Consider the following 14,926-nt stretch of genomic DNA (forward strand, 5'->3'; position numbering starts at 1 on the left):
TTCATCCAGAATGGTCCTGTATTTGGCTGCATCCATCTTCCCCTCAATTTTAACCACCTTCCCTGTCCCTGCTGAAGAAAAGCAGGCCCAAACCATGATGCTGCCACCACCATGTTTGACAGTGGGGATGGTGTGTTGAGGGAGATGAGCTGTGTTGCTTTTACGCCAAACATATCGTTTTGCATTGTGGCCAAAAAGTTCGATTTTGGTTTCATCTGACCAGAGCACCTTCTTCCACATGTTTGGGGTGTCTCCCAGGTGGCTTGTGGCAAACTTTAGACGAGACTTTTTATGGATATCTTTGAGAAATGGCTTTCTTCTTGCCACTCTTCCATAAAGGCCAGATTTGTGCAGTGTAAGACTGATTGTTGTCCTATGGACAGACTCTCCCACCTCAGCTGTAGTTCTCTGCAGTTCATCCAAAGTGATCATGGGCCTCTTGGCTGCATCTCTGATCAGTCTTCTCCTTGTCTGAGCTGAAAGTTTAGAGGGACGGCCAGGTCTTGGTAGATTTGCAGTGGTCTGATACTCCTTCCATTTCAAGATGATCGCTTGCACAGTGCTCCTTGGGATGTTTGAAGCTTGGGAAATCTTTTTGTATCCAAATCCGGCTTTAAACTTCTCCACAACAGTATTACGGACCTGCCTGGTGTGTTCCTTGGTCTTCATGATGCTCTCTGCGCTTTCAACAGAACCTTGAGACTATCACAGAGCAGGTGCATTTATACAGAGACTTGATTACACACAGGTGGATTCTATTTATCACCATCAGTCATTTAGGACAACATTGGATCATTCAGAGATCCTCGCTGAACTTCTGGAGTGAGTTTGCTGCACTGAAAGTAAAGGGGCCGAATAATTTTGCACGCCCCACTTTTCATTTTTTTATTAGTTAAAAAAGTTTCAAAAATCCAATAGATTTCGTTCCACTTCACAATTGTGTCCCACTTGTTGGTGATTCTTCACATAAAATAAAAAATTTATATCTTTATGTTTGAAGCCTGAAATGTGGCAAAAGGTTGAAAAGTTCAAGGGGGCCGAATACTTTCGCAAGGCACTGTATATTTAATTTACTGTATACTGGATTGCTTAAACCCTTACATACAGAATTAAGATACTGAATAGGTTTGTTTAATCTATTCAGAATTTGAAGTCTCATGTGATGACTGTACTCTGCATCAGCAAATACTATAGCTCCAGTCTTCAGTAAATTTAATCGGATCCCACTGAAATTTAAAGTGGATTTTAAAATTCTCCTGGTAACATATAGAGTAATGTACAGTTCAAATCCAGATTATCCTGAGGATTTATTAATCTTAGGTCTGCTAATTTGGACCTCCATCCTAGACCAGAATCCACACAATGAGCAATTGAGACTTCCTTGGTGTAGCACTATGTCAGTTAAATTCATTTCCCAACATGTCAAAATCCATTAGATACTCTGTGACTGATGACATTTTCAAAACTCACTTAAAGACCTTTTCACTGAAACTTTTAATGCATAATTTAGTTTTACTCTTGGGTTCAGAAAGTCAGTGCGCTGTGTTTTTCCCACCACTTTCTTTTGCTTTTTTTGTGTATCATGTATGCAGCCAGAATTATGTGTGTAGTGCTTTGAGTTTGTTTAGTATCAGTTTCAAATGCATTAACATTATTTTAATAAATTGAATGTTTCACATATATCCTCCAGAAATGTTTGCCATCTACCACAACCTTTTATTTGCAGTAGAGCCAAAAGTAAAATATTATTAAAGAGAGTTTGTTCTCTAGTTTATTTTCTTTCTTGGTAACAGTTTTTCTCTGACAGATGGAAAACATACAAGTTAAATAATAAGTACTGCAGATGTGATGTGTTTCTCTGTCACTTGTTTTTTTCCCCAGATGATCAATAAGTTTGTCATTTCCAACTGGTTCCATCTAAGAAAATCAGTAGAATTTTTTACTATGACATTTTGAAAACAGGGATCTGTAGCTGCCATTTTTCTCCTTTATTTTTGCAGCTTAGAAAGTAGGAAAAGTTTCCTTTTCTCTCTCACCTAAGGCGTCTACACTTACTGTACCTGTGTACTGTATGTGTGCTGTTGGTTTATGCATTCTGCTGAAATGCCACATGATTGCTTCCAATACCAGCAGACTATCATCACATGGAATCCTGGGATCTGTAGTTTTCTGCATGTTCAACCATTTTCTCCCAAGGTGGTAAGAAATGTAGGGTGCAGGGGGAGAAATACTGACCTTCCATGACTTCTTCTCAGACTAACAGTACATAATCAGACCTCAGGGAATGATATGCAGCAGAGAACTTTAAAATTGGGGAGAAGATCAACCAGGTACTGTACCTAAACACCCTAAAATGCTAATGGAAAATGCTAATGGAACATTTACCAAGGCAGTGTTGAACATGTTAAATTTGGGAATCTTATTACAGTCCCATCCTGGTTCAACCTGGAAACAGAATGGCTGTAAACTTAGAAATTATGTCACTTTAACAATTTTATCATTTATTATGCACTATATCCAATTAAAAGTAGCATGGTGTGTAACTAGTGTGAAAGTGCTACTGTACCTACTGTAGAATGTAGAATTTAAAGAGTGCTAATGCCTACTTAATGGCTAATCACTGCATTTCAGACTGCTTTTTAAAAGGTTCACATGGTGCACTTGTTCAAATTAGCATCTACCAGGCTTCTGAAGTTTGTAATTGACAGATCCCTCAATATGCTCATTAGGGTCTCTTTATGTGGCTAAAAATTTCTTGTCACCATAAGTACTAATTCAAAACCCAGTTTTCAATCTGAAATTGACTGAGCTCTGTACTGCAATAATACATTTGAGCTTTCTTTTTCTATTTGCCCCTTATGCTCTTTCATAATAGCATAATCTTTTGCATTTTGTTTTTCGTTCCCTCAAAATGTTTAATCAGTTTGATGTGGCATAGATTGATTTTCCTATATTTCCCCTGCTATATCCAATAGCCCATGTGGATGCTTTTTTTTTACCAGAGTGCTCTACCAACATGCTAGTCTGAGGGTGGTACTCTGAGGTTCATAGGTGCCATATCCATAGGAGCTGTCATAAAGACTTAATTATTTATGCATGATACGTCTCATTCTTGGAAGGATTACTTGATTGAATACATAGATGCAATGGATTCTGCTAGATCCAGCTACTTCTCCCATATTTTTGGTGAATATCCACAACAATCCTAGACACAGTACCTGTTCTCCACCCTCAATTGATTACTAAAGCCTAACAGCCCCGGTACATTACCTGCCTCATCTAAACATCCAATTCAGTTCAGTTTATTTTTATATTAAGCCTTTCACAACAAGGTTGCCCCAAGGCGCTTAACAATGCAATTGACGATACATTTTGTCAATACAGAACAGAAGACCAGAAGACAACGGAGAAGAGGAACCAAAAACTCCTTAGTAAGGAGAATAAAAACCTCTATTAGTCCAAGGTCAACGGTCAAATGCTAACATTATATAATTAAAAAAAAGTAAATATATGAATGAGGGTATTAATCCATCCATCCATCATGTCTTCTATGTGTTAGTACTCCATGCAAATTTCTGTAGACCAGTAAATTCCTCCTAAACAATAGCTATATCCACGATGTCACTCTTGGATCTGTGGCAGTGATGCAGCATCCAACTCAGACGGTGCCCAGCCCGGGCGCCATCTGGACTTGGGAAGGAGAATAGTATAGTTTGGTCAGAACAGATGTATCTACCTGGTGGGCCAACATAGAGACACACAATGGCATGTACAGCAGCACCAGCAGCCATGGTTGCAGCAGGCTATAATGTAAGGTGTGAGTAGGCTAGGCTGAAGTAATACTGTAGGTCTTCAGTCTGGATTTGAATCCTGAGACTGACTCGGCATCCCAAATATGGTGTTGGGAGACTGTTCCATAAGCTTGGGGCGCTGTAACTAAAGGCTTTACCTTCAACTGTTATTTTATTAATGCGTGGAATGCTGCATGAAGAAGACCTGCATTCTGTGATCTAAGCAGGCAACTTGGATCGTAAACATTAATAAGTACCATTAGATAGACAGGTGCTCTGAGACCTCTGAGAGCTGTGTAAGTAAGTAGAAGCATGGCATGGCAACAGTTTTTGTCACAATCGTCATACCTCCAAAGGGGGCTCCAACCTTTTCGTATTTTAGCTTATTATGTGCACCTGCCCCCTGTTTTGCCTGTTATTATTTAAGCCAAGCGCTCCCGCTATTCCTGGCTCACTCAGCATTGGAAGATGGACGTCACAAGGTTTGCCTATTCCCCGGGCTCGCGGTTAGCCTAAGGACTGGTCTCGTACCCTGGCGTCCTGACCGTCTGAGTCCGGGGCTTGGAACATCTGGCTTCGTTATCCTGTTTTTAACTCCCTGTTCTGGATCCAGTTCCGGATTTTGACCTTGTCTGTCTTGTATGGTTCTCCTGCCACCTGGACCCTGGACTGTGCCCCGGTTTCCCTTTTTGGACTGTTTGTACTTGTTCGCCTGCGTCACCCCCACTGTCTGTCATCCTGTCCTGATCCTCATCGTGTTTTCCGAGTTGTCCTTTTCCAGTTCCTTCTCCATAGGGTTCTAAATTATACACTTCACGGGAGCCTGAACCGGCACCTGCGACAGTTTTTTACAACCTGGCATAGCATTCTTGCTTGCTCATCACTACTACACCTTCCTGGATGCCTGTTATTCCTGATTCTTCACTTTCTTGTTTCTCTCAATTTGACAGTGAACGTCATGGTAAATTGGTATTGTGTATGAAACCCACTCTTCTCTACTAGATGCTATTCCTTCTGTTCTTGCCAGCAGCCATATCACCCTGCAACTCACTAATGGCAGCCACCTGAAGCTAAGCAGGTGTGAGCCTGGTGAATACATGGATGAGAGACCTCCTGGAAAAAAATTAAGTTGCTGCTGGAAGAAGTGGGGCCAGTAGTGAGCACTCACCCAGCAGTCTGTGTGGGTCCTAATGCCCCAATATAGTGATGGGGACACAATGCCATAAAAAAGGTGCCATCCTTCAGATGAGATGTAAAATCGAGGTCCTAACTCTCTGTGGTCATTAAAAATCCCAGGGCATTTCTCAAAAAGAGTAGAGGTGTTACTTCAGTTTTCTTTCCAAATTTCCCATTGGCCCTTACCACTCATGGCCTCCTAATAATTTCCATCTATGAATTGGCTTCATCACTTTGTTCTCCTCCCCACTGATGGCTGGTGTGTGGGGAGCATACTGGCGCACTGCGGATGCCGTTGCATCACCGAGGTGGGGCTGCACATTGATGGTGGTGGAGGGGATTCCCCATTGCCTGTAAAGCGTGTTCACAAAAGCGCTATATAAGTGTAAGAAATCATTATTTCATTTCAATCCAATTTTCCATCATTCTGCCCTGCCATCCTCAACATAATGAATGAGTCCATGAGAACTGGAGTGGTACCACTGGCACCAACCACCTTTACATGGCTTCAGTTACACCTGTGCCTAAAAAACTGAACTTGGCTCTGGATAACCTATAAACTTTTATTCCTTTAACTTGCTTTTTTTGTGTGAAGATTTTGGAACATGCTGTTACAACACAATTCAACAATCAACTCATTGCAAATAACCTCTTTGATGCCCTACAATCTGGTTTCAGACAATTATACAACACAGAAACTGCCCTTGTAAAAACATTTTCTCATGGTAGCTGATTCCATATCAGGTAATTCTCCTAGACTTAAGTGTTACTTTTGACACTGTTAATCATAACAGAAGTCTGGGTTTAAGTCTGGTGTTCCCCAAGGCTCAGTACTGGATCCCCTGTTATTCAGCATTTACATGTTCAGATATTAAAATCACATGGTCTGATTTATCATCTCTCTGCTGATAACACTCAAATCTGTCCATACTAAACAAGACAGTGAAGTAGCTATTTCTGCACTCTTTAATTACATTTCTGATTTAAAAACCTGGATGACTCAAAACTTCATTCATATAAATTGCGACAAGATTGAGGTCATGCTACTCGGCACCTCCCATCACCTATAAAATGCCAATGCAGTAACCCTATCTGTGGATGGCACTTTGCTTGAATTTCAATCAAAAATTAAAGAAGTTAGGGGTGACATTTGACCCTCTCATTAACACCTTACCAATTTGATCTCAATACATTACTGTGAACAAGCTCAATACAAACTATTGCAATCTGCAGTATTTAATACAGTTATTTATATTTGAACTAATTTTATTTTGCATGTGAGGTAGGGTAATTTGTGTATACAATTTCTATAAGCCAACAATAATCATAATTATTTGAAATAGTTCATTTGTGGTGGTAAATCATAGATTTTCTAATATAATTTGTGTAAAATATACAATGTTGGTGTTTCTGCATTTTGTAAATAATAATGCATTGATAATGAACATTACTATTTTGTGTTGTGTGGCATTCCAATCAACTAAATAAACATTTATAATATTTAATATAATATAAAAACTTACCACTTTGATTAAAAATGTACAAAACATTACCCTCCAGTCTGGACCCATTGCTAAGTTAGTAGGTAAGTCTTGGGGAGCTTTCTAGAGCCTTTGAAATATTAAAACCTAAGGGTTATGTATCAAATGGTTCAGAGATTATACTAACTGACAGGCTGCTAATGTTTTAAATAAATATGACCATTATAATACCCTGACCTGAAATATTTTCTTGGGAGCCTCTTTTCAAAGTTTCAGAGCTTTCAAGTGAAAAAAAAAACTTTGGAGACTTCGAGCATTAGAAACAGAGCAAAAAAGATATCTGAATTCATAATATAATATTGTACCAAAAATATATTTATTGGTATTGTACATTTCATTTCAACCTACTCTAAAACCAATTTTTCTGTTCTATGAGTTATTAAAGCAATTTAAAAATAATAAGCAAATATTTTCAGCTTCACTTCAGCCTTACAGTGCTTTTCAAATGTAATAGCTAATCGAATGAAGTGTCAGTGTGGAGAACTAAAAGTAAACTGCAGTAATATTTTTCATGGCTAAGAAATCCTGTTCCTGTTTGTTAATCATTAGTTACCATGAGAGCTTTTTCCTATTTTTCATATTTTTATGACACATAGTAAGAAACGTTGCTTGTGTATTACAGGGGAGCTAGTGAGAAATCAAGAAGCAATTCAGCACATCCAGGAGGTTTGTTTAAGCCTTCCACTAAGCTTAAGAATGTCATACTTGAGGGCCTCCACAGAGACATGCTGACTGGGACCTACTTATTCTTCGTTGCTTGTTCTTGCACAATTTCTAAAGAGCTCTGTCAGACAGAGAATAAAGTCTGTGTGCTACGAAAATTCTTTTGATCATTTCAGGTTGCTAGTCAGAGCACCAGTAGGGAATTGCCATTTTTGGGCTTGTGAGAAAAAGAAAACCAAAGAGGGAGATGTCTGAGTCCTTAGCAGTTTCAGAAAGCCTTCCTTAATCCTCTTTTTTTTAATTACAGACTTTGTTGTGCTAGCCTTTCAATTTTTTCTTAATTCCCAAATTCAGCCATTGACTGGCTTGAAATATGCTCCCCATTGTACAGTAGGAGTTCTTTTTTATAAAATGCTTTTAATAAAGACTCTGTCATCAGCATACCTCCACTATTTTTCAGTTCTTCTTTCTGTATGTTGTTTCTGTTTACAGAAATACTATCCCCTTCAGCTCCATGTGTCTTCTTTAATATTTTAAGAATTTCGGTATGGTGAAAAGTTGCACTTTGAGGATATTGGAGTATTGCTAGAATAAGAGTTGTCTACATTCATATCTCTTTCAAGTAAATCTGTGCAAAGGATGATTTCTACTGTATATGATTTAGGCCATAAATGCAGTTATTATGCTGCACATAGACATATACTGTATTGTGCAGCATCACCGCTATCTGTTTCTGGCAACATTTAAAACAGGAGTGTCAATCATATACTGGAGCATGTAGGCTGAATAACTTTGGCCCATGTTGCAGCTGTGGTCACAGCCATAAATTGAAATTTAATTTGTGCCTTTGTTTGAATCTGAATACTCCACTCATGAAGCAGACACCTATGGTGATATTACTGTATCAGTCTCAAGTGCACAGCACTCCCTAACACTATCTTACCTTTCCTTACTTTTAAAATAGGGAGAAGGTCACAAAAAATGTTGAATCCTCTGAATATCCCTGTCAGCATAGTCTAAGAATTATCAAGAAATGAAAGGTACATCATACTACCAAGACACTGCGTTGATCAGGTCAACCTTCAAAGGTAAGCAGCAGGGCAAGAAGGAAACTGCTAAATCATTTCACATGTGAACAAAGACAACTTTGAAAGAGCTACAGAGCTAGAGACTTCAGTAATTGTAAAGTGTTACATCTCAGGCAAAATCAACAAAGAGCATTGCCCAAACTACACCATACCAACAGTCAAGCATGGTGGTGGCAGCATCATACAATGAGAATGCTTCTCCTAAGCAGAGACTGGAAAGCTTCTTTGGAGTGAAGGTTATGTGGACATACTGTATACAGGTAGTACAGGAAAATTTGTTTCAGCATGCAAAGGTCATGCTCCCATCAACTATAAAATGCCAATGCAGTAACCCTATCTGTGGATGGCACTTTGCTTGAATTTCAATAAACAATTAAAGAAGTTAGGGGTGACATTTGATCCCCTCATTAACACCTTATCAATTTGATCTCAATACATTACTGTGAACAAGCTCAAATACAGTTACTGATTTAAATTCAGAACACTAGATGTACAATTTGTCTCAATACAAACTATTGCAATCTGTAGTATTTACAGTAAAACAGTAATTTATATTTAAACTAATTTTATTTTGCATCTGAGGTAGGGTAATTTGTGTATAAAATTTCTATAAACCAACAATAATCAAAATTATTGGAAGTAGTTTATTTGTGGTGGAAAATCATAGATTTTCTAATATAATTTGTGTAAAACATACAATGTTGGTCTTTCTGCATTTTGTAAATAATAATGCATTGATAATGAACATTACTATTTTGTGTTGTGTGGCATTCCACACAACTATGAATTGGCTTCATTACGCTGCTTTCCTCCCCACTGATAGCTGATGTGTGGTGAGCGTTCTGGCGGACTATGGCTGCCATCGCATCATCCAGGTGGATGCTGCACATTGGTGGTGGTGGAGGGGAGTCCCCATTACCTGTAAAGCACTTTGAGTGGAGTGTCCAGAAAAGCGCTATATAAGTATAAGCAATTATTATAATGATTATTCCAATAAACTAAATAAACATTTATAATATGACTCCATAAACGTACCACTTTGTCGTATAATATGGGTGGAAATTTACTTTTTGGAGTGTCTGAAGACTAAGAAAGTGGATGGCATTGAGTAGCTCATTCTTTAATCCTATTGTTAAGTTGTGACAAGACTTGGAAACTGCTATACATTAGCAAGCAATGTGAGAGAGCTTGAGCAAATCTGTCATGAAGAATGGGCTAAAATCGCACCTAGTCAGTATGCAAGTTGGTAAAGACTTATAATAATAATCTTTATTTTAAATGGTGTCTTTAAAGGCGGCTTCTCAAAGCACTTTACAAAATGGCAGCAAAAAAAGGGAAAAAATACACAGTATATACATAATGAAAATACACGATGACAGGACATACCAGATAAGGATATTGAATACGGTAGAAGCAAAGGGATATATACTGTAACAGCACCAGTTAAGTAAAAGCCCTTCTAAAAAAGAGGGTTAAGAGTCTAGATTTGAAAGAGCTTAGGGAAGGTGACTCTGATATCCCAAGTGAGAGAGTTCCAGAGCTTTGGGGCATAAGTGGAAAAGGTCTTGTCACCCATAGAGTGTAGACGGACTTGAGGGACAGTGGGGAGACCAGAATTAGGAGAGCGAAGTTTGCAAGGTGGGAAGTAGGATGATAATAGCTCAGATAGGTACTTAGCAGAGCCTTATAGGTGAGCATGAGGATTTTGAAGTCAACACAAAACCTGACAATGACTTTTACCGTAATGTATCTTAGAAATCTTCAGTTTTAGTATTAATCTTTTGAGTAAAATATTAAGTTTAAAAATGTGTAGGAACATTTTGTAATTTCACAAAATGTGACACCATAGGAAGGGTCTGAATTCTTGGGAAGATATTGTATATCAAAATCTAAAAGAAATGGAGCAGTGGTCTTAATACATATCCCTGTGCTATACCACTAATCGCCTAACTCTAATTTGAACACTCATCTTTTACCTGTACTCATTATCTTTGAGAATTAACATTGTATGGAGAACACTATTTACCCACATGTGAAACATATTGTCAAAACATCAATTTTTCACCTCAGAAATAACCTTAGACTACACCATATGTTATCACTAACTGTGGCTGAAAAGCTGATCAACACATTTGTGTTCTCCCAAATTGACTACTGTAATGCCTGAAGAAGGCTCCACCTGAAGAAGGCTCCACAGCTGAAACGTTTACTAGTTCCCTTACTGTAATGCCCTACTCGCTGGGGTATCTAAATCTACATTGAACAAACTGCAGCATGTTGAAAATTTAGCAGCCAGAATCCTGACCAGGTCTAGTGCAGGTGATCACATTACTCCCATCCTGGAGTCCTTGCACTGCCTTCCTGTCACATTCCGTGTGGACTTTAAAATCCTTATGCTCACCTATAAGGCTCTGCATGGCTTGGCACCTCAGTACCTGTTTAAACTATTGTCCTACTCCCCACCTCGCAACCTTCACTTTTCTATTTCTGGTCTCCTAACTGTCCCCCAAGACCATCTACACTCTATGGGGGACAGGGCCTTTTCCTGTTATGCCCCTGTAATGTTGCCATAGCCAAAATGTAAATGTAGTGGCTCTCTGAAGGCACCAGTTCTGTAGGGTTTGGGCATTTACTGGGACAATTATTAATTGTAACAGTAAATCGCAAAATTGATTCTTTTGATGGCTTTAGAATCCAACCATGCGACATAACTCAAACAACGCACACACACAGGTACTAATACACGAGGATACATTTATTAATACATAAAATATGCATATAAACCTAACAGATCTTATCGAGAGGGTTATCAGAATACAAAAGATATATATACAATCAGTTACAAAGTGTTACACATATCAAGAGGACATACGTTCAGTATATCATTCATTAAGACCGTTTCATAAATGAACTTGGTTATAACTTCAACATTAGATACTCGAAACAAGTACATAACTCTTAGGAATTAAATTGATATCAACTGGTTGGGATAACAATTGAATTCTCGAGCTGTAATGCATTGAAGTTGAATACTCATCCAATCTCTTTGGATTCAGATCTCCTGCGGACTCAAAGAAACAGTTGCAGGCTGTTGCTGTCCAATCCGCGCTCTCTGGCTGTGTGCCAGGCTGTGCTTTGCGGCTTGCGACGGTGCCCTGCTGATGTTCACTGACCGGCTAGTTAGTGTTGGCTTTAACTAGCACAGTTTGTGCACAGGAGAAAAGATGACTGTGGGTCCCAGCAAGTCAGGAAGAGGACCGGTTCGTTCCTGATGAAGAGCTAGTTCTGAATAGTGATTCAGCTGTCCACAGTTCTGACCTGTTCACGAGGCCTGCTGCTGGTGCTCACCTCGGGTGGATCCTCTGGTTACTCTCTGGCAACCTCCACTCTAGACTCTTAGAACAAAGGAAAGTTCTGGCACTCAGACACACTGGCCGTTCCGTGGTTGTCCGGGCTGAGTCTCAGGATGGTCAGGAGGCGTGCTGCGAGAATGTCCTGCCCTTGGGAGCCTTCTGCTCCTCGGCCGCCCTACCCTGGAATTCTCCTTTGAATTCCCTTTAGAAAAGTCCACAGAATTCTCCTGAATCTTACTGAATCTCCCAGGCTCTCTGTGTTGCCTGTTTTTACCTGGAGGAACTTCAGCTCGTTGATTGGCTGAAAGTTCCATGGGCATCAGATACATCCTCTGTGTATTGTAATTGTGTTTTATCTTGTGTATTCTTTTTATTTGTTGTTGTTGTAATTCTGTAAAGCGCCTTAAGAAGCCACCTTTAAATAAAATATATTGTATGGTTATTATACTGAAAACCGAATACACCATATAGTCTGTTCTGTATACTGTACAATATGTCCAATACTGCTGTTGACTGTTCAGAGATCTGCTAGTTAGGTATGCAACACTTACCTTTTATAAATTCATTTTGACTATCCCCGAGAATCTTTTACCGTACAGATGATCCTCCAGTTCACTTCTAATTACTTCTATAATTTTACATTTGAAAAAAATAAGTCTAAAACTATTTGGATCTGTGTTATCATCCATTTTGTGGATGGACATGAGTGACTTTTGAAAGAGGTTTGTTAACACTCTGTGAATACTTTAATTGTAATCTCTTGATTCCTAAAGTAAATTTCTTAGTAATTATGTGAATTGTTATCACAGTGGCATTATTGTATCTGGTCAGTCAGTCTCCCTGAAGCTAGAATTGTGCTGGTGCTGCTGTATTGGGAGCTTCCACATTCTCTTCACTGGAGTCCTTGGACTTTGTTCAATATTATTTATACTTACACAGTGCTTGTGTTGTAGGTGTCTGCCCTCATCTTGTGAAACTCAGAGCTGAGGGGATTTTGGAGCATGGGAGTAAAATTATTTTGTTTTTGTATTTTTGCGTGTGTAAAAAATACAGACAACAGTTTTCAAAAATTGAGGTCCTGTTTTGTTTTGTTTCAAAAGTTCCATCCATCCATCCATTTTCTAACTGCTTTATCCAATAGAGGGCTGTGGGGGAGCCAGAGCCTACCCTGGTAGGCAGCTGGCAGTAAACGGGATTCACACTGGTTCGGATGCCAGTCCATTGCAGGGCACACATGGAAACAGATATGCACAGACTCACACCAGGACCAATTTTCCCAGAAGCCAATTAACTTACCAGTACTGCACGTCTTTGAGCTGTGGATTAAAGCAGGAGTACTTGGAGAAAACCCACACAAACATGGGGAAAACATACAAACTCCATGCAGACAGCACCCCAGAAATTAAGCCCAGAGTACAAGCGGTGTGAGGCAACAATGCTTACCACTGTGCTGCCAATCCTATAACCTTTCTTTTTCATTAGAATTACCAGTTGCTAATTAGCTCAATTTACTTCTACAAATTTCATACTACCAGGGGAGTGCTTGAGATAAGAAACATTACCAAGCCATCAGCATCTTCTACTTCAGTCCCATGCAGTACAAAGCAGAACTGAAGTGTCAGATGAAGAACTTGATGTGGCTCTCATTGACAATACTTCAAGATCTCAGATGGTCTGTCAATCACAGGGGTTGTTGTAGCATAGTGAGCAGAGAAGGTCCTTTGAGACTTTGGACCCATTTAATGCTGACAACATATGGCCTGTTGTATGCAGTCCCATGGGCACCACTGCTCTTAATCATGTAATGATGGACCCCAAATTTAAACCGACCGATCTCTAGACTGTAAGTGCAAAAGCCACTATTGTAGAAATGAAGCTTCATAGTAGTTTGTTCTAGATATTTCTTTGGTTTTAGTCTTCCACTTTCCCAGGCCAAGCAGGCAATATTAAGAAAACCCAATGATAAAAATTGATCCCCCAGTATTTCAGTATTGTGATGGAAGCTGGAATGTGACACGATTTTGCCTTCTTAGTGTATCTTGACACACAATAGCCAGTTTAGCACATAAGGAGCACTTCACAAATAGTGAGCTTTGTTAATCTGTGTATAGACATTTTAAAAATAAAAAAGTATATACTTGTGGCATTGCTCTCTAATTATCCATATAAGGAGATGTAATTAGTGTTTGATGGCTTAGCTGTTTTGGTGCTTATGATGAGGCAGCTGTTTCACCCTGTAATTCCTTTATAATGGGACAGACCTAAGAAAGAAATAATACATTATTCTAACAGAAGTGGCTGCCCCTCATCCCTACTCAGCAAAGCTGCTTCCAAGTGTCGTCAGAAAGTTATTTTGTGTGTGTTAGTCTGGTGAGGAAATGTGTAAGCTTCAAAAGAGGACCAAAAAGGAAATAATCCAGTTTCATACCTATCGACATACAGTAGGTAGACCCAAAGTAACTCACTAATAAGCCAACTTATCCCACAAGAAATATAGAAACAGTCTTAGATTTATATTTTATTTTTACCCCAAGAGAAAGAGAATGCCCACACGCAGGGTATAACTTCAAATAAATTACTCACAATATTACTTTTCTTTTGAAAACTGATTTTATTTGGGTTCTACGTCCCAATCTATGTCACTCAAAGTCCGGGACACGCTCTCCAGCAAAGTAAGGTAGGCACTGCCTACATTTTGAAACTCCAGCAAAACTATAATTATTACATTTTGTATGATTGAACATTTACCTTTTTTGTTGCATTACATTTTCTGTAAATGTTTTTCTGGTAATATTAAAAAATAAAACATTAAGATATTATTAAAAAATGCAGAGAAGAGCATCATAATTGGACTGTATTCTTTTCTGAAAACAAATCTGAAGAAAATGTAGAGCAAAATTAATTTTACTATGCAGTGGATAAAAAATGTTTATCATGGTATTCTAGCCAGTCTAAACCACAAACATGCAGAATTATGTGTGACAGCAATTAGGTATTTTCCTTCCATTTCCTGTCCTCTTTATTCAATACTCACAGGGTCATGGGAGAGCCGGAGTCTATCCCAGCAAGCAACGGGTCCAAGGTAGGATATACAAATGGGATACCAGTGATGGGATGCAAACACTTTTTTTGTGGGAGGAAATACACATAAACACAGGGAGAAAATGCAAACTCCATGCAGATAGCAGTAAATCTTTTTTAAACACACAGAACCTATCATTTATTTCATTTTTCTGAAAAACAAAATTGGAACAATGTTCTTCAGGGTGTGTATTGCACAGAATAAATTCTAGGATGTTGGATACATTCACCTC

This window comes from Lepisosteus oculatus, chromosome 12, assembly GCF_040954835.1.
Source record: "Lepisosteus oculatus isolate fLepOcu1 chromosome 12, fLepOcu1.hap2, whole genome shotgun sequence".
Classification (NCBI taxonomy): Eukaryota; Metazoa; Chordata; class Actinopteri; order Semionotiformes; family Lepisosteidae; genus Lepisosteus; species Lepisosteus oculatus.